This window comes from Planococcus citri, chromosome 4 (genome assembly GCF_950023065.1).
Source record: "Planococcus citri chromosome 4, ihPlaCitr1.1, whole genome shotgun sequence".
Taxonomy (NCBI): Eukaryota; Metazoa; Arthropoda; class Insecta; order Hemiptera; family Pseudococcidae; genus Planococcus; species Planococcus citri.
The window spans coordinates 26,003,719-26,024,760 of NC_088680.1; the positions used below are offsets into that span (position 1 = coordinate 26,003,719).

The following is a 21,042-nucleotide window of genomic DNA, read 5'->3' on the forward strand; positions in this document are numbered from 1 at the left end:
CGAAGAATACCCGGGTTCGGAGTATAATCAGCTTTTTTAAAGGGGAAAATACGAATGGTTCGGGTTATGTGTGTGAATTTTATCAGACGAATAGAACGGTGAAATTTGAGGTGGGTTGAGATGCTCTGTATAGAGTGTGGCATTTTACTATAAAATGATGGAAAGGTTGGAATGATCAGTCTCGAGACCAAAAAAGGTTAAATGAGTTTGTAAAATGAATTTCGCCAGCTCAAAACCCTTGTCGATACACATCGTAATAGTTGTACTCGAACTCAATACTTTCGTGCCAAAAGTTCGACCAAAAAGTCGTTAAAAAAAGCGATGCGTATGTGATGGTCGGTACACTACACACGCTCTGTAATAATAGTACGATGTGTTGTTGTAAATCGACTTTTCAAATTAAACGACAAAATCTCCGAATTGCTGCTGTATACGAAGGAAGAACGATAGCCGGAGAAAATGTAATAATAGTGCAAAAAGAACACATGTCAAACACCAAAATGGAAACTTTATTTTTCGGAAGAAAACTTTAACCGTAGAATAAATTGTAAAAATAATAGCGAGATATCCGCAATAAGCTGGCAACTCGAGTCGAATCGAATGGAGAAAAAGTTTCGTATAGAAAAACGTAGGTACATGTAGCATGAGCCAAAGTCAATGAGAAACTAATAAAAGAGTTGATTTTCCCTCATCAAAGGCATATTTGCCCTTTGTGTAGTAATTCAACGCGATACGGGTATACCATCGAGAAGAATAGTTTGGTAGGGAGGGGGAAAGAAGAAAGAAATTTTCCAGGTTTCGAGTGTACAGCGAAAAAAAGTCTTTATCCTTTATGGGGTGTTGGCGTAGTGCACATGGGGCTGGCTTTTAACGTGATTAATTTAGTAACGAGATTAGCTTAAGTAGATGATTTTTTTCTCTTTCTGTGCACATGTCTGATTCTTTTTTGTTGAACATTTTTTCTAATTTGTATGAAGTTTTTTTTTTTTAGTTTTTTGTAACGTTTCCAAGTGTACTTGAAATTGCGTAAGGTTTTTTTTTAGTTTGTTTAAGAACTCGACGTCGCTGCATGATGCGGAAAGTCGTACAGTACTACTAGTTCCTCTAGTTCCTTCTCGTGTGAACTAGTTTGGATAATTACTGTTGCACGATTCGCTACTGGTTTGAATATAATTGGCCAGTTTGCGGAAAGAATGGAGGAACAAGTAGGGAATTCGATCGAAGGGTTAATTTTGGCGAAATTTATGGCTGTTTGGTGAGGTGTTTCGAGTGTGGCTTGTGAAGTGTGAAGTGTGGCTGTGCATAGATTTGTGAATAATTTCAGAATATTGGGTGATTTTTGGTAAATTGGTGGAATAGTGTGATAGCTCAGACTTTTAGAAGTCTCCAGATTTAAATTTGAGGTACTGGCATGGCATAAGGAACCCTGAAGCTGACTGGCATGATTTGAAGCAAAATTTCAAATGAAATGACCTAGATGATACGTATTTTGAAATATATTACTTTAAGATATGTTGTGAGATGATTTGCAATTAATTAATCATGGTTTATTTCTGTTTCTTTTGTTTTAGGTGAGTACCAAATTTCTACATTGAGAATAAGTAAATGTAGCGAAATGTAGGTAAGTTATTTGTTATGATTTGTGGCATCACAAGTTGGGAGGTCTTCTAATTGGTGAAACAAGGCGCTTGCCTAAAACAGTTGAATTTTAAAGACAGAAAAAATTTTTGGAAAAAATAATAACTTGAGAAATTAAATATCGAAGATTCTTTTTCTGCCAGAGTTGGTCAAAAAAATGTTTGATTTAGTATTTCAAGAAAATTTTTTTGATCAATAAATTGCTTTATGAGATTTTTTTTCTTGGTAAGCAAATTTGTCTGCTCACTTATTGCTTAAAAAACCCCCCTTTCCCTTCAATAATGGGACAAAAAAGGATGTTTAAAGCGTAAAATTTCCAAACGCTTTGAGCACCTTATTTTAAGATTGTCGATGAAAAAAATAAAGAGAGAGAGAGTGATCATAATTTCGAGTACTTGAAATTATAATTGTCAACATTTTATCATTATTTTTCTTTAAAAATACAAGAACTTGTAACATAATCATTTGAAAAGTTCGTATAACTGCTTGAAGACTGTAAAAAAACTCGAATGAATTTTTAAAATTTCATAAGTTGAACGTGAAGCAAAAATATCAATTTTGAATTTTCACTCAAAAAAGATTGAGATTGATGCAAACCTGATTTTGGAGAAATTCAAATGAAAACGAGAATATGAAAAATTGTTTTTTCAGGTCAACTTTCAAAACTATCTATAAATATTCAGCTTAATAAATGTACACAATTGTGAAATGGTCACAAATTTATGAATTTTTTTCAAAATTCTCAAACATTCGATTGAATTCTCATCGTTTCTAAACTTGCCGAAATAGAATCGTCAAAAATTGAAAAACTGTAAATTCAAAATTTCAAAACAATTTTCAATTTTTCAACATCATGAAAAGGAGGGAAAAGAGGTTTTTTTATCAAGTAGAGAGATGAAAATATTTCAAAAATCAGAATCGCAATTTCTTCGCAGATCATTTTCAATACCTATTTAGTATTTTTTCAGGAATTTAATCTAAAAATGAAAAAAGCCCAAAAATAAGTTTTCGATTTTGAAAAATTCATTTGAAAAAAAGAAACTGTTTTTGAAATAACCATACTTTGATGATTTTTCCAAACTGTGGAAAATTTTCGTTTTGAGCGAAAGAAGAATTTCTGTGAGTTGACGAGTAAATTATGTAAAAGTTCTGAAAATTTATGAGGACTTGAAAATTGATTTTTTATCAAGTAGGTAGAAAGATGAAAATATTCCAAAAATCAGAATCACAATTTTTTCGCAGATCATTTTCAATATTTGGTATGCCATGAATTTAATCTGAAAGTGAAAAGAGACCAAAAATGAGTTATCAATTTTGAAAAAATTCATTTGAAAAAAATTCAGTTCAAAGTACGTCAATGTTTGCTCTCGATTTGCAAATATTTTTCATTTCGAACAATATTTTTCAATTTTTTGGTGTTTTCTGAACGATTACATTCCGTTAATTAAACCATACCTAGTTGATTATTTTTTATCGTTTTATTTTAGTGAAACCTCCATTTTAACATTTCATGCATCTCTTCAGGAAAACAACGGAACCTGTATTAATTTTTGAAATTTTTTTTATTCTATTAATTTTTTCTTTCGTATGTATTTGAATATATACGTACAAGTAAAAATGTTTTTGTCGTAAAATTGTGTCGTGGTCTAATAGTTAATTGAAATGGAGTTTTCTTTAAATGCCTTGATTTTTCCAATTTGTGTGGAATTCTATCTTACTTTTTTGTCGAAAAATTGTCACAAATTTTGAAAAAGACCTGGAAAATTTTTTTAATTTTTGTGTTCAAGTTTTCCCCTCTAATCCTCCAACCAGAGTTCAAAGTTGAATTTTCGACTTTTTTCAAATATTTTTTTCAGTTTGGACACTTTTTTGATGTCTTTTGTATTTGCATATCATTGCTTTTAGGCCACTAGAAAAGCTCAAAGTTCATTTTTGTAAAGTTGAATAGTTCTTAAAATTTTGGTTTTTTCCTTCAAATAATTTCTTAGAATCATGAAATCAAAATTGAACCATTAATATTTACTTTTTAAATTTCCCTCTCATTAAGCTCACGACAGGGAGCTTTAAACATTTTGACGTCATTTAGCCATAACTGTTTCCTGTACTTCATCAAATTTAGAGAAAAAATTGAAAAACTACCCATGCTTAGTGAACTGTCTCTCTCCCTCTGTTTCCTCCTGTAATCAGCTTCTCCCATTACAAATCTTCAAATTCTGATTCAGAAATAAGATTTACGTCAAGTGCTCAAATTGTGTACAAGGTTCTTTTTTTAAAAATTTAAAAAGGTACTTCAACAGCACAAAAATCTTCTGAGTAGATGAAAAATCAAAAGAGCATTCAAAAATACATTATCTGACCAAGTTTCAGAAACTGAATTTCATCTTGGCCCATTTTACATCGATTTTTCAATAACTGGAAAATTCAAAAATTCGCTGGAGGCTCCAGAACGGCCTAAACACTGACAATCAATAGCGTTACCGCTGAACCGCGTATTACGAACAAAATAAAATAAATAAATTCGGAAGGACGAACTTATAAGGGATCAATAAAATTCATCTTTCTTTGTATGGATTTTTGACTTTTTTTATGGCCCGTGAGCCAAATTTAAATACTAAAAAATTCGCTAACAAGAGAAAAATGACACTCAGCGCCTGAAATTTGGCCTGGTTAAGTATGTATTTTTCATTCCTCCTTGATTTTTCTCTCTGTTTCGAAATTTTTTCGCTGGTATGAGATTCCTCTTTGGTAATTTGTCAGGAAATGGACAATTTTTTTCTATATAAAAACGTAATGAAATTAGTTTTAAAATCTCTTTTTTTAAAATTACCCCCCCCCCCCCCCTTTACGGGTGTAATAATCTTGTAATTATAAACACCCCCCAAAAAAATGACCATTTGTGGAAACGTTCTACTTTGTCAGTATTAGGAACATTTTTTTTCGGATTTGCGAAAATCAAGCAGTCCGGTCGGACTGCCCCGCCAAGCAAGAAAAAAAACCGAACACAAAAAAAAAACAAAACGATAATACCAAACGTGATGACAGTCCGGCCACTTACTGCTTATATTCCCTGAACAACTAAGCGTATTTTCGATGATGAATTTCTCGCGAATAAAAACACGCACGAATCTGATTTTTTGATATGTTGTTCGCATCAACCAGAGCTTTAATTTGGTATGCTTACAAACTTTCTACGGTAAAAAATGATGTAGATTGGGATACCCAAAGTTGGCATTTTGGGGTAATTTTTGAAATCACTAATCTTCGTGTTAAGAGAAAACTACTGAACCAATTCAAGTCAAATTTCGTACACTGGTGTAAATTAATGAGTTATTTTTAGATACAACGTCAGTTTTGAAAAAAAATTATTTTTGACCCCCTTTTTCTCAATTTTAAAATTTCTATCCCCCCTAAAACACCCCCAAAATGAAAATTTTTCGCGGTACCGTAGAAAAGGGTCATCTACATTATATTCGCCATCATTGTGCAAAATTTCAAGCAAATCGGTTCATTTGGAAAGGCTGTAGCCTTGTCAACGGAAATTTAAGCATGAAATTTCGTGATGAATATTTCCATTTTTCATCCTAAACCACCCAAAAAATGAAAATTGTTAGCTGTAACATAAAAAAGGGTCATCTACATCATATTCACTATCAATGTGCAAAATCTCAACCAAATCGGTTCATTAAAAGAGGCTGTAGCCTTGTCAACGGAAATTTCAGCATGAAAATTCATGAAAATTTCCGTTGACAAGGCTACAGCTTCTCCAAATGAACCGATTTGCTTGAAATTTTGCACAGTTGTATTAAATGTGATGCAGATGACCCTTTTTTATGGTACAGCAAACAATTTTTATTTTTAGGGTGATTGAGGGTGAAAAATGGAAATATTCATGAAATTTCATGCTTAAATTTCCGTTGACAAGGCTACAGCTTCTCCAAATGAACCGATTTGCTTGAAATTTTGCAAAATGATAGCGAATATAATGTAGATGACCCTTTTCTACGGTACAACGAGAAATTTTCATTTTTGGGGGGTTTTATGGGGGAAAGCAACTTTTAAATTGTGAAAAAGGGAGTCAAAAATGATTTTTTTAAATAACAAACGTTATATTTTGAAATAATACCCTAATTTAAATCACTGTACGAAATTTGACTCACATCAGTTCGGTAGTGTTCTTCTAGTGAGAAACTTTGTGATTTAATCAACAAATTATTCTAAAATTGTTGGTGTACCCGAATTCCCATTACTAATTTATAATAATCTACATTATTAAAAAAAAAAAAAAGTCGTGATATCAATCGAAAATACTTTTAAAAAGCAAAAATTCCGCCAACCAAAAAAAAAAAAAAACTTACCTATAAAAAAACAAAAAGAATTGTCAACAAAAATCTGATATTCTCAACTTCTTGGAGTATGTACCCAAATTCGCATTAACAATTTACAATATGTACACATTTAAAAAAAAAGTCGTGATATCCATCAAAAATACTTTTAAAAAGCAAAATTACCGCCAACCAAAAAAAAAAAAAAAAAAAAAAACTTGCAAAAAGAATTGTCAACAAAAATCTGTTCATTAAGTAACTTTATTGAAAAAATTCATGATATCAAAACATCGCCAAGCAATTTTCATTCAGCAGTTGTGATCAGGAATTGATATGGAATTTCAAATTAATTTGGTACTTACTGAAATAAAATATCCATAAGTTTGAGAACTGAATTGAAAAACCGGGCCAAGCGCCGGCGGAATTTATCGGTCCGGTTTTTCAATTCAGTTCTCAAACTTATGGATATTTTATTTCAGTAAGTACCAAATTAATTTGAAATTCCATATCAATTCCTGATCACAACTGCTGAATGAAAATTGCTTGGCGATGTTTTGATATCATGAATTTTTTCAATAAAGTTACTTAATGAACAGATTTTTGTTGACAATTCTTTTTGCAAGTTTTTTTTTTTTTTTTTTTTTTTTGGTTGGCGGTAATAGAGTATTTTTTGACGAATTTCCAATCTCACACAAAGCCATTTTCCGGATTGAAATTAGCGAATTGATGCTTATTTGAAACATCTTACTCCAGTAAAAAAAAAAGTAAAAATAATGCTTATAAATCGTCATTTAAAACAATATTCCGTTCAATTTTCACGCAAGAACGAGCAATTTCGTAAAATTACTTTTTAAACTCTTCCAAAACAACGAACGAACAAACAAACGAGAGAATTCACTTTTTTGAAAATTTATTAAAAACTTCTTTTCCTTCTCGCTTCTCTGACCGAATTTCGACTCATAATACTAATAAAATGCAAACAAAAAAGCAGCTAGAAAAGAAAAAGCAGCAAAAAGAAAAAGATGATGCGGGTATTTTTTTCTCGTATTTATGCATAATTTCAAATTTCCTGCAGGGTTGTCAACTCTTGACAACCGAAAATAATACGCCTTTCAGAGGCAGTTTGATAAAACTTAATTAAAGTTTGAAACTTGGGGGTAAAATTTTTCTAGTTCTTTAAAAAAAATATAGGTACTCTACGGGCGAGGGCGAAATTTTTCGACATTTTTTCCATTATTTAAGTTATTTAACGTTGTGTGATGTGAAAAGGAAAATTTCTCTACTCGAGCTTGCCCGATACGGTCGAATTTTTTGTAAATTAAATTTTTTATTTGAGTTTCATTCTCGGAGAATTGCGTATATTTAGACAAAGTGAACCTTTTCCCAGGTATATAAATGTTTACTTTAGGCCTGTTTTTTTATTCGTCGTGCGTTTTTTTTTCTTTTTCGAATCAGGATACGTCGATCAAGCTTGGACTGAAATCTCAATCTGGCTTCGACGAGTTCCATTACTTCGTCAAAAACTTTTCACCAAGTTCTCTCTTTGTAATTCTGTGGAAGTTCTTTTTCTCGTATGGCCAATACGTAGCTAGGCAGATAATTCTTTCATTACCTATACGTCGTTTCGTTTCTCGTATCAAACGAACTCAATTAGCAATCTGATTGATTGAGTCACGACCACAAGGCAGGCCTATAGGGTATGATATACCGAGTCCGATATTTTCAAAATTAATTGCTTTTTATTATCGATTCGATCTGAGATCGGATTAATTTACGGAGGTGGTACGAAAATGGCTTTTTAATAAATTAACTCATTATATGGTAGCCTAGTTCTTCCAGTTGACTAATCTCGAGATCAATTCTGCAATATTAATTTTTCGCGCAGCATTTAAAACTAGGTACCTACCATTGCTATAAATCCCTATAGATTGGACCAATTTAATTGGTGGATAAAACCTTAATCTGCGGAGCTGCCCATCACGTCTGTTTTTCTCTTTCCTCATTTACGTATACGCTACGATTTTTAGTGTGCGTAGCACACTATTTTTTACCAATGTCGAAAAAAAAACCTAACAACAATTTATTTCAACTATCAATTAAAACAAGACTCCAGAAACTAAACAGCGCAGGTTGGTACTTGGTAAGCTAAGTACCTACGTGTTTAAAATGAAAACGTTCTATTCCGGATAGGTCTTCGTATTACCAATAGTCAATAGTGGGGCTTTTCAAATTGTAAATTACGAATTTACAAGCTGCTCTTTTAATCGGAGCAGGTACGGTAGCGGAAACAATAAAGCAAAATATAGCCGAGCGTATTACGAGCGTAGTCCGCAGATATGTATGTACTTTAGCCTACCTACCTAGTACCTATTTCATTAAATTTCAAAAACACACCATCGTGTTCAACATATAGCTACAGCTAGGTACTCGTAGTATGTATATCTAGGCAGGTCTAGAACGAGTTTAAATCATGTACTATTAAAACAAGGTATTACTTTTTATTGCCATGTACCTATCTAGCGTATAAAATATGCATACGAGCGTTTAATTTCATACAAATGTATCAACTTTAACGTACTTATATGTTCCTAACTACCCATATACCTCACACAGCGCACGTCGCGACGCCATATAATCATTATGCTGGTATGCTGCGCTCGCGCTCGCTCGTCCAGTCTCACGAACCATTTCGACGATGATCGCTACCATAAGGTTGGTAATCTAATTCAAAAGGTCGTAGAAAACTGATTAAAAATTTATTCACTCATCCGAGAGTGATGATAATGTGTGGAAAATTTATCGTCGTCGTGGGAATTACTCGTGTGTATGTGATTCTCGGCACGAACCCTTTTATAAAGTGATATATCTTACTAACTGAATTGAATGTTCGGTGCAATTATGTAGTTTGACTTACCTATACCTACCTGTGTGTGAGTGGAGAATAATTTACAGTAGCGTGGAGGAAAATCAAAGGGGCATTCGAAAGTAGGTATACTATTAGGAAACAAAATTGAGGACCAGAATTTTGTACTGCTCTGATAGCATAATCTACGAGTATTTTACCTATGTCAGTAAATTTGGTACTTACCTACGTAAATTATCCGCCAAAACATGGGCAATTCACTTATACCAACATATGATATGTTGATTTTTTTTTTTTGGCAAAGTTTAGTACTTGTACCTGAACTCAATAAAGTTTGCTTGTTTGTCACGTTAAGTATTCTCAGCAATTTTCATGTAGGGTCATTCGACCAAGAAGTGGAAAGGGGGGGGGGGGTCGGCGTTTTTTTTTTGAAATTTTCCCCGTGGAAAGACCAGCACTCTAGCCCTTTTTTAAAAGCTGCTAGGGGGTGTCAAAGTTTTCAGTGGATTTAAAATATCATCCATTTCAGCAGTGGATTACTCTATAACCGCGATACCTACCAAAATGAAACTTTTTCCAATAGTTAGGGGGTTTAATAGGCTTTTTGGTGATATCATAAAAACCAGTGTTGCCACTTTTTTTCGTACGAAAAATTAGCTCAAAAAGTTTCAAAACGTAGTTTTCATATCATTCCGACTCTCAAAAATTCTGAAAAAAATATGTTATGGACAAATTTTCATGCTGAACAACATATTAAAAAATTGGGACGGCGTTATTTGGTAAAGTTGATAAAAAAAATTGTAAGTTTGCGAAAAAATGCGATTTTTTTATTTAAAACACGAAAAAAAGTTATGATTGGTGAAGTTCACCCATTTGAGCCCTATTTTTACGTACCTGTTGAAAAAGTCGAAAACCCCCTTTCACTCGATGAAATGAACTCATCACAAAAAAACATCAAAATTCTGAGTGAATTGAAAAAATAAATGCATTTTAATTTTTTTGCTATGAGTGTAATTTTTATCAACTTTTTCATGAACCTTACGTCAGAAAGAGGTCAAAATAAGACAACTGAATAAATTTAAACTTTTTTTGATGTTTGGAATTTTAAAAATTGATTTTTTTCGAATTTTGATTTTTTTTTGTGATGAATTCATTTTTATCGAGTGAAGGGGGTTTTTCAACTTTTTCAACGAAAACGTAAAAATAGGGGTCAAATGGGTCAACTTGAACAATCAAAACTTTTTTTCATGTTTTAAATCAAAAAATCGCATTTTTTTGCAAACTTTCAGTTTTTTTAAATCGACAACCCAAAAATGATGAAAAAATGAAGGTCAATTGTCGGATAATCACGTCAATTACCTGAAACACGTTGAAAAGCTGGAATGGACTCAGCAAATATGAATCCCAAGAATCGATTTTTCGAGTAGGTATTTCAGAAATTCTGAAGCCTTCCCCTGGAATCTTGCGCCTAAAAGTTGCTGAACGTGTGCATTTTTCGACTGGAAGTGGAGTAGTCGGAAGTAGGTGCGGAACAAAAAATAAAATTATAGCTTCCCAAGTTGATACCGATTGGCTGTTCTGGAGGTATTTGAAAATGCTAGAATACATAGAACTGATTTTGCGTTGGAGATTCCAGAACGTTTCACATTCGCGAAGAATAGATTTATAAGAGGTTCATTCATATTATTTTTTGTCAGAATTTAGGGACCCTTCAATTTTGCTGCTCTAGGCTGGCGCTTAGTTTCATCTATTGAGGAACACAGCCCTGATTTTTAGAATTTGGTGATGTTTAATTAATTACTTATGACGTCATTTCCAAATGACTGCCTTTTGAATGTATGTACTACTCACTGATGAATTTCAAACTTCTGTTCTCTTCTCGCTCCATCTCGCCTCCCTCCTCTTCTACTTCACAGATATTTTTACGAGAGCATCGTCTAATGTTTTTTCTAAAATTCGTCGCTGAATTGGAAAAATACGAATTCATAAGCAAGCGTTGATTTGATCGTAAAAAATAGTAATTTACATTTATCGCCTCAGCAACAGTAATAATAATTCGTACTCGTGTTACGACTTTGATAGTGCGAGATGAGCTTCTAGTACATATACCACAACATCAGAATCTTGACGACTCGACGCATTATCATCATCATCAATATCAACATCATGTACCCTAACCCTACCTAAAATATGTTCCACGTTGATAATAATAATATGACAAAGAACAATAAAAAAAAAATGTTCATTACACGCGAACGTATTTGGTAATTCCGCGCTTTCAATCTGCTATCGACCGATAAACATTATCTTTATTATTTTTTCAGCAACGAGTTGTGAAAAACTGGTAAAAAAAAAGTTCTCTCGTAAACAAAAACATACTGACCTAGTGATCGTAAGTTTATGACGGTTTAACCTTGCATAAGTATAATGTATAAAAAAGAGTCGAACATGATAAGTCTATTACGCAGCTCTTGGCAGCATGTATGTATATCGCGGATCACATCGCAATAATTATTAAAGAAGGAAAAAAAATCACCAATCGTGTCCGTTTATGTGTTATGTATACTTACTGCTTATAGGTAAGGTAAGGTATACATACCTATGTAGGTATTAGGGCATTACATCTTAATACTTAGTAATGCGAATGTGTATAGATAAGACGTAAACTAATTGCAAATAAACAATCCGCCGGCTACATCGAGATAGCAGGTGCAAAACTTGAAGAAATAATCGCCGTAGTTTGGAATATTAGAACCCAAGAGTAGATGAACTGAGAAAGATACAAATAGATGGAGAGAGAAAGAGAAACCGTCGACGTGTAAAAATTTGATTAATAGCTTCAAAAAGCTGGCTCAGTTGGCGTGAAATTATAGCAAAAGTTAAAATTGTCAATCAACGTTACACCTTTAGGGATTCGATTACGTATATCGGGTAAATGGGTCGCTGTGACTATGAAGATGCTGAATTTATAATCGAGTTTTCAACTCTTAGTCTCTGCTGTCTAGTGTCTTGTCACTGGACCCGATGTTATCATTTTTCATCATCTTGAGACTTTTTTCTTCTCTTTTCCTATCGTGTATTTTGCAATGAATTTAAAAATGAAAAAAAAAAAATTTGGGGGGATAAAAAAAGCATTATGACATAACTGACATAAGGTATTACGAGTATTTTGTTTAATTTCATAAATATGAGAAAAATTCAACGACTTTTTCAACTTTGTTTGTTCTTTTTTTCATTTTTTTTTGTTGATGATATTTTCTAATGGATATGTATTCAGAACTGTGATCTACTTTGCAATATTATTCAACCTTTTTTTTTTTCAAGTGGAGAATGATTTTTTGCTTACATTATAAGTATGTATTTTTTGAATTTTTTGGTCCATTTATTTATGGTTGAGATCTGGGCATTTTTCGATGTCGATGTGTAGGTAGAGCTCTCCCCCTTTCCCCCTCATCAAAATTTGTTCAGTACTCGTAGGTTTTTCCTCGAAAGGTGAAACAAATTTTAGCCTTTGAGGACCTTTTTTGAAGAAAATTCGGGACTCTTTTTAGCTCTCAAGTAGAATTTTTTTCATCCCTGGATGTCACTGAAAATATTGATAGCTCTCTCTTTTGGGGGGAGGGAGGAGGGTTCCGGTTATTAGATCACATATTTTATGTAGCTAAATGCTTAAAATGCTGTATACAGAAATACGAGCAACCAGCATTTTACCAGCAGATAATTTTAGCCATCTAATTATCGCATAGTCTCTTCGAGTTACGTAGGTCTAGGTAGGTATAAACTTGAAATTCACGTCGTATGATGAATTTTCACTTTAATCCTGGCGATATCGATGGTAGATTGTTTTAATATTAAATTATATGCGTATACAGACTATGAGAACTACGTCAACCTATTTAGGCTGCTGCTCTCAGTTCAAAATATCCAATTAATTCGAGCCATCGCCTCGTCTCCACGTACACCAGCTTCACAGCACAGAGAGAGAGCGAGAAAGAGACTATAGAGATATTTGATATTTGAGATTATTTACTTTAAATGATTCCTCGCAAAACGCTTTTCGATTAATGGTCGATGAAAAATTCATTACTTTTTTCCCCTTTGCTCATTCTACTCGTGGTGTGTAGATAGTACGAAATTTATACCGAGTTAGGGTACCTTTTATTTTTTCCACTTTCTTATCGATCAACGTGAAAAAACTATTTTCGAAGCTAAACTATGTTTTTTTTCGATGAGATGGAGAAAATACCGGGTGTAAATTCTTCTATACCCTTGTCGGATCTTTGCGACCGAGTTCCACTTAGAAATTAATTTCTAAATAAAAAATTTTCTCGCGAGATCGACTCGAAAATTCGCAAAAGCACTTCGACTACCTACTCTTTTGATAGGTAAAGTGAAAAAGCAAAAAAAAAGGTGTAAAAATGCTTATTAAAAATTTCTCGAACGAGAAAAAAGCATCCGGTCGAAGGATAACTTTTCTTAGCGTCTTGTTTTGAATTCATATTTAACCGTTTCGAAAGTTGAAATTTTTTTAATATTTTTATATTGAATATGAAATGAAAAGGGAGGAATATAAAGAAAACGGTTTCCAATCGACCTGAAAATTGGTTTAGGAACTCATCTTTCAAAAATTTGAAAGGTTTTGTCTCAAATTTTGATGAAATATTTTCATTGAGGGGAGAGAAGGGAGGAGGAAAGAGGTGAAATTTTTCCAAATTTTATTCGAGCAATTTTCAAGTGATCGCATTTTGGGTGAAAAATAAACGTTCGATGCATTTTTTAACCCTTCATTTCGTTTAATTATTATTCTTGAATTTTTTTTTGAAAATTTCAAGCAACCTGAAAATTTATTTCCCTGACAGGAATTCTTTTATCGCCTTTAATAATCTTTTGAAATAATTTTTTTTCAAATTTTGCACTCGTTTGGCCATTTTACTGATTCGTTGCTTAAAAAAGAAATTTTAATTAATTTTTTTTTCACCGAATTTGTAATTATTTGTCGGTAGGTTTCGAATACTTATTTCAAAGGCGAATTCCGCCCAAAGTTATTTTTATTTCGAGTACTTTCGTTCCCCCTTCCTGTTCGCCTTCATTATCTCCGGACTGATTTAAAATCCGTAATTCTATCGACTAATTTGCTGGTTTCAATTAAATAAGAAAATACTGAATCTGGTTTGCAGTTTATTTAGAAAAAAAAGTATGTACATTGTACAACGTGGCTGGGATATTTTCAAACTTTCGTTCTGAGCTGATAACGAGTGAAAAATGTATGTGTGTGTGGCGAGCGAACGCGAATGAAGAAAACACGCAAGGTTATTTTCATTAACCCCTGATAATCGAATTTTTGCCTTCTTTTTTGTTGTATGGCTATGTGTACCGAATGTATTCGTATCATTAGTAACTCCCAAATCCGGAATATACGTACACCCTGGACGGTAATTTTCATCTAATTCATTAGCGAACTTTAAGATTGTTTCGTTCCTCTTTCGTTTCATCGCTGCGTAGTCGTAATTTTAGATTAGATTTTGTGTTATAGATTCGTATGCGGTTTGAATACCGAAAAGTTGCCTATTCTCGAGTTTAAGGCTGAAAATATCAACTTAGCTTATGGCTATTGCGGTCGAAGCAAGTTGCAAAGTGGTGAGCTGAAGATTACCATGATGGAGGTTTCTTTAGCCTTCGGTTCGAGCCACGTTTCTTCGATCGTTATAGCTGGAAAACTTACGTATATATAAGCGGAAAAGTTGGATCATTTTGCAAATGAATGGTGTTTAGGAAATTATCCATTAAGTAGAGTGACATTATAGCGAAGTATAAACAGGTAGAACATGGTGGAGAGGTGAGAAAGAGGGGGGAAATCCGACTCTAAAAACGACCCAGTGTTGTACTGCGATGTTTTCATGTTCCATTAACAACCTGTAGTTGTAATTTTGAGCCACCCTGTATGTATTGTATGTAAGCTTAACGAATGTACACAAACCGCAGCACGCGGCATCATCTCTCGTACGATTAATTTCATATTGATATTACAAATTTTAGTGCCTTAAGCGTTAGTTATAGTGGTTGGAAAGGGGAAAAAATCGTACCATCTGTGTTGAACTTTATACTGAGGAGAAAACTTTATACGTATATGGGAAAGTTTGGCTGAGGATTTGGCATAAACTTGATACTGTCGACTCGAATCGGTCGTCTTGAAAGTTTGAAAAGCAACTTGTTGAGGAATACGAAATAGAAAAATAATATTTTACTCGAGAACATCGTCTCATGCCTCTCGCCTCTCGTCTCGTTTCTATAGCGCGAATAATATGCAAAGAACAAAGTATCCGTATAAGTTTTTCTCATTTTGAATGCGAATGTGAGATTTTGAGCGAAAAGTCATCGTTAAATTTACGATTTGCATAGGCCTCTCTGTACTGCTGCTAAGTTATGTTATCTCTTGGTAAAGTTTTTACGCGCGTAAAAATAAGAAATGCCTGTACGTGTAAGTACGATCTTTGTTATGGTGAGTGTGTGTGAAAGAGAGAGAGAAGGGGGTTCCCAGTAAGCTTTTGTAAGAGTATATTCGAATAGAGAGGTTGGGAGAGATGTGAGAGAGTATTTTTACGAATAAATTTGAAATTTTAACGCGTTTCCTGGTATTTATGTCGCTGTCAAGGCGCGTTTTTAGGAAGACCATTATGCATTGATGTGACCAGAATTGCCATGTTTGGCTTTTGAAGGGTTACACGTGCTTGTGAAATACCCAGCAATGCGTATACGAGTTATTTTTTTGCGCGTCGATAAATTGTATATCTCAAAATATTGTCGAAAGATTACAATGACTTGGAAGATTTTACGGTTCGATGCAGATAACGGAACGTATATACGTATGTGTTCGTCCTATTATATGCGTCGTGATGTATATTGGATGAATTTGAAATATATATATACAGGGTGATTCAATACGGTTTGATAATATTTTGTCAGTTGGAGCTGAACTGCTTCAGCGAAGCAAAATTTACTCAGAAGTTCCCTTATTAAATGATTTAGGCGAGGGAGTGGATAAATTCTATTTATGACATTTCCCTGCATCTTGGCTGGGATTTGTTAAAATGAGAGGGGGAGGGAAGGGAGGACTCAACCTCTTGTCGAAATAGATTCGAAAATGAGTGAGCAAAAGTATCCTAGCGTATTAGTCGAGGAGCCCGCATAAGGATCTGTTGACCTCCTCCCCCCCCCCCGTCGATCGTCCGGGAGAACTTTTTTCTGAAAGGGGAAGTCCTAAGGAACATTAAATTTCTAGCCCTTGTCCTCAAAAAAAAAAGTGGCCTTACTTACAAAATGGCGGCGATTTTGATTGACAGGTCAGCCGAAATCGCAGATTTTGCATTCCAACATAGGATTTGCACGAAATTTTTCAAACCGTACAAAGGTAGATCGAAAGATTAGGCAAAAATTTATCGCCTGTCAATTATTCAAGTGCTAAAGTGCATTTTTCGATTTTTGGTGAATTTTCAAAAATCAAATTTAGGCCAAAAATGAGGGTAAAAATCAAAATTTTACCAAATTGACCAAGAAAGCTGAAATTTGAGATATATCCCATTTTTGACATGCCAAATCGACTGAAAACGGTTTCAAACCGTTTTGAGCAGTTCTGGAGCCTTCAGCAGATTTTTGAAACTCGAAAAATTTCCCAAAATTTCCTCAAATGGAAATGGAAATTCGAAACTCATTCTGCAAAATAATTTCAATACGTTACAAAGTCGGCTGCAGGTGGATTTCAATTCATTTTGGAGCCTCCAGCGACTTTTTGAAAATTACTGGAGCCCCCAGTAGATTTTTGAAACTTGAAATATCCCTAAAATTTCATCAAACGGAGATGGAAAGCCGAAATTTACTCTGCACTCCAATTTTAACACCCTCTGAAGACGACTTCAGGTGGGTTCACGTCATTTTGGAGTCTCCAGCGACTTTTTGAAAATTACTGGAGTCTCCACCAGATTTTTGAAACTTGAGATTTCCACAACATTTTATCAAATAGAGTTAGCAAGCTGAAATTTACTTCGCAAACTAAATTAAATAAGTTATGAAGTCGGCTGCATGGTGGTTTCAAATGGTTTTAAAGCTTCCAGCTACTTTCTGGAAATTTTAATTTTCCAAACAAATGCCATAGAACCATTCAAAAAGTCGCTGAAGGCTCCAAAACAACTTTAAACCCACCAGCAGTCTCCTTCGTAGCGTATTCAAATTAGTTTGCAGAATGAATTTCGGCTTTCCATCCCCATTTGATGAAATTTTGGGAAATTTCAAGTTTCAAAAATCTACTGGAGGCTTCAGTAATTTTCAAAAAAGTCGCCAAATGCTCCAAAACAACTTAAAATCTACCTGCATTCGAATTCGTGGCGTATTGAAATTAGTTTGGAGAATGAATTTTGGCTTTCTAACTCCATTTGATGACATTTTGTGGGAATTTCGAGTTTCAAAAATCTGCTGGAGTCTCCAGAACTGCTCGAAACTGTTTGAAATCGTTTCCAATCGATTTGGCATGTCGAAAATAGGGTATATCCCAAATTTCAGCTTTCTTGGTCAATTTGGTAAAATTTTGATTTTTACCCTCATTTTTGGCCTAAATTTGATTTTCAAAAATTCACCAAAAATCGAAAAATGCACTTTAGCTCTTGAAATTTTGACAGGTGATAAATTTTTGCCTGATCTTTCGATCTACCTTCTACCTTTGTACGGTTCAAAAAATGTCGTGCAAGTCTTATGTTGGAACGCAAAATCTGCGATTTCGGCTGACCTGTCAATTAAAATGGCCGCCATTTTGTAAGTATGGTCACTTTTTTTTTGAGGACAAGGGCTAGAAATGTTCCTTAGGGCTCCTCCTTTAAGAAAAAAGTTCTCCCAGAGGATCGACGGGGGGGGGGAGTGTAATAGATCCTTAAACGGTCTCCCCGAATATATTGACTTTTCTTTACGAAAAATTTGTATGTATTTTTAAAAATTGAAAAAAAAAAGTCAACTATGGAAATGTCTGCCTCTGATTTGAAGGAAGGTTGTGATTTTCGGAAAGAGCATGATCTGAAACCTTAGGTATGTTAGCAAAATTTCAAACGCTTAATTTTTTTTTTTTGGAGATTTACCCATGCCTTTTTTATTTGAAAAAAGAAAATATGTATTCGGTAAAAATGGTGAAAATTGGTCAATAATATCAATTATCGAGAATTGAATTTCAACATATCTATAACAAGTAGTGAAAGGAGTGAAAAAGGAGTGATTTTAAGAATGGGTAGAGAAAGTAGTGAAAAAATAATGAATTTAGTCAAAAAGGTAGTGATAAAATGAAAAAATTTACTATACGTTAATTTTGTATTGTTTTTTTTTTTTTTTTTTTTTTTTTAATAATCTTGATTGAAATTAAAAAGTGAAAAATACTTACTTTAAGTATAAACAAATTTTCTTCCAATTTCAATTTTTTTTTTAAATTTTCTTGTGAAAAATTTGACTTTGTTAACTTTTTTTTGTGTGTCTGGGGGAAAGGAGGTCGAGTGAAGAGCTTTCTGAAAATTTAGTTGAAGAAAGTAGTGATTTTTTCTATGAAAAATTCCTTTACTGGATTCCATGATCAACTTTTGGTAATTTTCAATTATTGGGGGGGAGGAAGTCATTTTGACAAATCATCATTCAATTTTGAGAATTTTCTATTAATTCTTGGTATTTTTCGATAATTTAAGTATTTAAGCGATCTGTGCAAAGTTCTACCCAAATGAGACATTTTTTCTACAATTTTGGTAGTATATATTCTGATGGTCCATCAATTTTTGACATTTTTGAGTGATGTGATTTTCACAATCAATTTTACAATTTTTATGATAGGTACCTGCTTTCGTTATTGTGATTATTCATTTTTGGCTCTTTATTAAACGTCGGGATCGTCAGAATTTTTACTTAGGCCTTCGGCCATTATTATTTTTTATACATACCTATATGATTTTGTTGATTTATCAATAATTTCATAACTATGTACATACAAATAACTAATCCACCTTAATTTTTCTTTGTTTCAGGTGAGTACAAATTTCCAAAAATACGATGGAATTATATTATGAACTCGCGTATGAGAATATAAGTATGTAAGTATTTGTAATTTTAGAATCCTTATGAGAAAAGTTGCGCGAGTCACTTCTACACCTTTGTCCTTTCATTTTCGATGACAAATCAATAAAATTAAAATTCTAAAATCACGGAATTTGAAAATCAGCTGAAATAATTGTCCATTGGGTTTGAATTGAAGTGATCTGATTTTCCGAATACGAATTTGGAAATAGTAGATCGAATTTTTGAGTTCAAAAACGATTTTGATTTTTAATGAATTTTTGAGAAATTAAACTTGGATCAAAAATAGAGAAAAATCAAAATTTTGAAATTTGGTATGTTCCCTGTTTTTGACCTTTCAAATCGATTGGAAACTGATTCGAACCATTTTGGGGGGTAATTTTGGAGCACTGTAGCAGATTTTTGAAAATTAAAATTTCCACAACATTTTACTCAATCAAGTCGTTGAAATGAAATTTACTCAATACTCCATTTTTAGTATGCTGAGTCGATTGAAGGTAGTTTCAAGCTGTTCTGGAGCATTTGGGTATATTTTGGCTCGTCTCCTCCTCATCCTCCTCCTCCAATCGAGAATTTATTTCAACTTCTTTTTCTTTGAAGAGCGTTTTCTCATTCAAATTTTTTTGAATGAAAACTCGTTCACCCGAAGGTATTTTTCTGACACTTGTATCCCCACCGAATCACCCTGTATATTAGGTTGTACTAAAATCGATAAAATCCACGTTCAATCATACGCGGCATCGATGAGGCGTGAAAAATTCACTCGAAAATGTATTAGGTAGGCTATTATAAAAGCGGGGACAATGTAATAATATTTTTTAAAAAGGTTGTTCGCTCGAATTGCCATCGCCCATACGGAAAAACTAGGCATATACTTATACGTAAATACGTGCCCGGTAAATCGGCTTAGCTACGTTTTGAAATACGTTGTTAATCCTTCGGTTAAGTCTTGCAAGTTCATCGAATAACCGAACGATTTTGCGGCGAAAGTATTCTGTTTTGGGTTCGGATTTGTAAAAATTTAGGACGTAGTAAAAATATATAATACGAGACGATTTGCTCGGTTATATAGGCAGGTAGTGTACCTACCTACGAGTATATATTCGAATTCGCGTATCATCTTTTTATAGAGAGAGATACTTATACAACAGAGGCCACGTAAAAAACAAAAACAAATGCTTATGGCGTGGATTTTTATGCGACGTCGTCGTTGGCGAAAGAGTCGAGACGAGAAAAACGTATAAAAAATGACGTAAAATTTGTACCATTACTTTACATAAGATAATTAAACTACGTGAGTAGACGATAAGTATATTGAAGGCGGATTGCCCCGAAGGTGATTATTGAGTTGATGACTTTGCGTGCGCCCTGCTAGAGATTGGTTGTTCGAGTTTTACGCGGTGATTTTACTCGTATACGTATATTTTACGTAGTACTCGTATTTTTTCTGATCTCTTTTTGTGCGCGTACGACTACATACATACGTGATGCGAGTAGATGGCCCTAGAGAGACAAACGTGCGTGGAATTTTTTTCGTGTCTGAAAAAAAAAATTATAAATGGCGTGTATTATTAGTGTACGAAATGAAATATATAAGGCATAATTTTCGCGAATATGTCAAGGATTAAGAATATTTATATGGGTCATACGTGAAGACACGATAGCGTGTCTTCTTGAAGAAAAAAGGAAGATGAAAATAGCGGAGGATTCCTAGCTCTAGGTTGTCGCTGCAGTGAAATATCGTCCTTCATTGGAATATTTTGTAAACATGGAAATTTATCGGGTTGCAGGAGCAAAAAATGGCGTTCTTTTGTTTCATGTGATTTTGTTGTGTTTTACGAGTCTTGAGATCTTTGAAAAATAAACGAATTTTGAGAAAATTTCCTACATCGGGTCTTTTTGACCAACGAATTGTTATTTGAACATTTTTTTAGGAGGAGGGAGTGAAACGATTTTATTGCTTGCCATTGAGAGCATATTTTTCGAATCTGAGTTCTGCAATCTTTTTTCGTCCTTAATTGCTACTTATCATTTTTGAGAAGGAAGTCCAACTGGAGGGTGGAAAATTTGATGATTTTTTTTTGCGGGGGATGGGCACAAAATCAACTACTTCTTTGAGAAAAATGA

The 21,042-nt window shown here is 33.7% G+C and overlaps 1 protein-coding gene across 4 annotated transcripts in view; it reads left to right on the top strand.

Annotated features, from left to right (window-relative positions):
• Positions 1–21,042, top strand: part of CaMKI (Calcium/calmodulin-dependent protein kinase I) — a 481,648-nt gene that overhangs the window by 113,740 nt on the left and 346,866 nt on the right. The window lies entirely within an intron of this gene.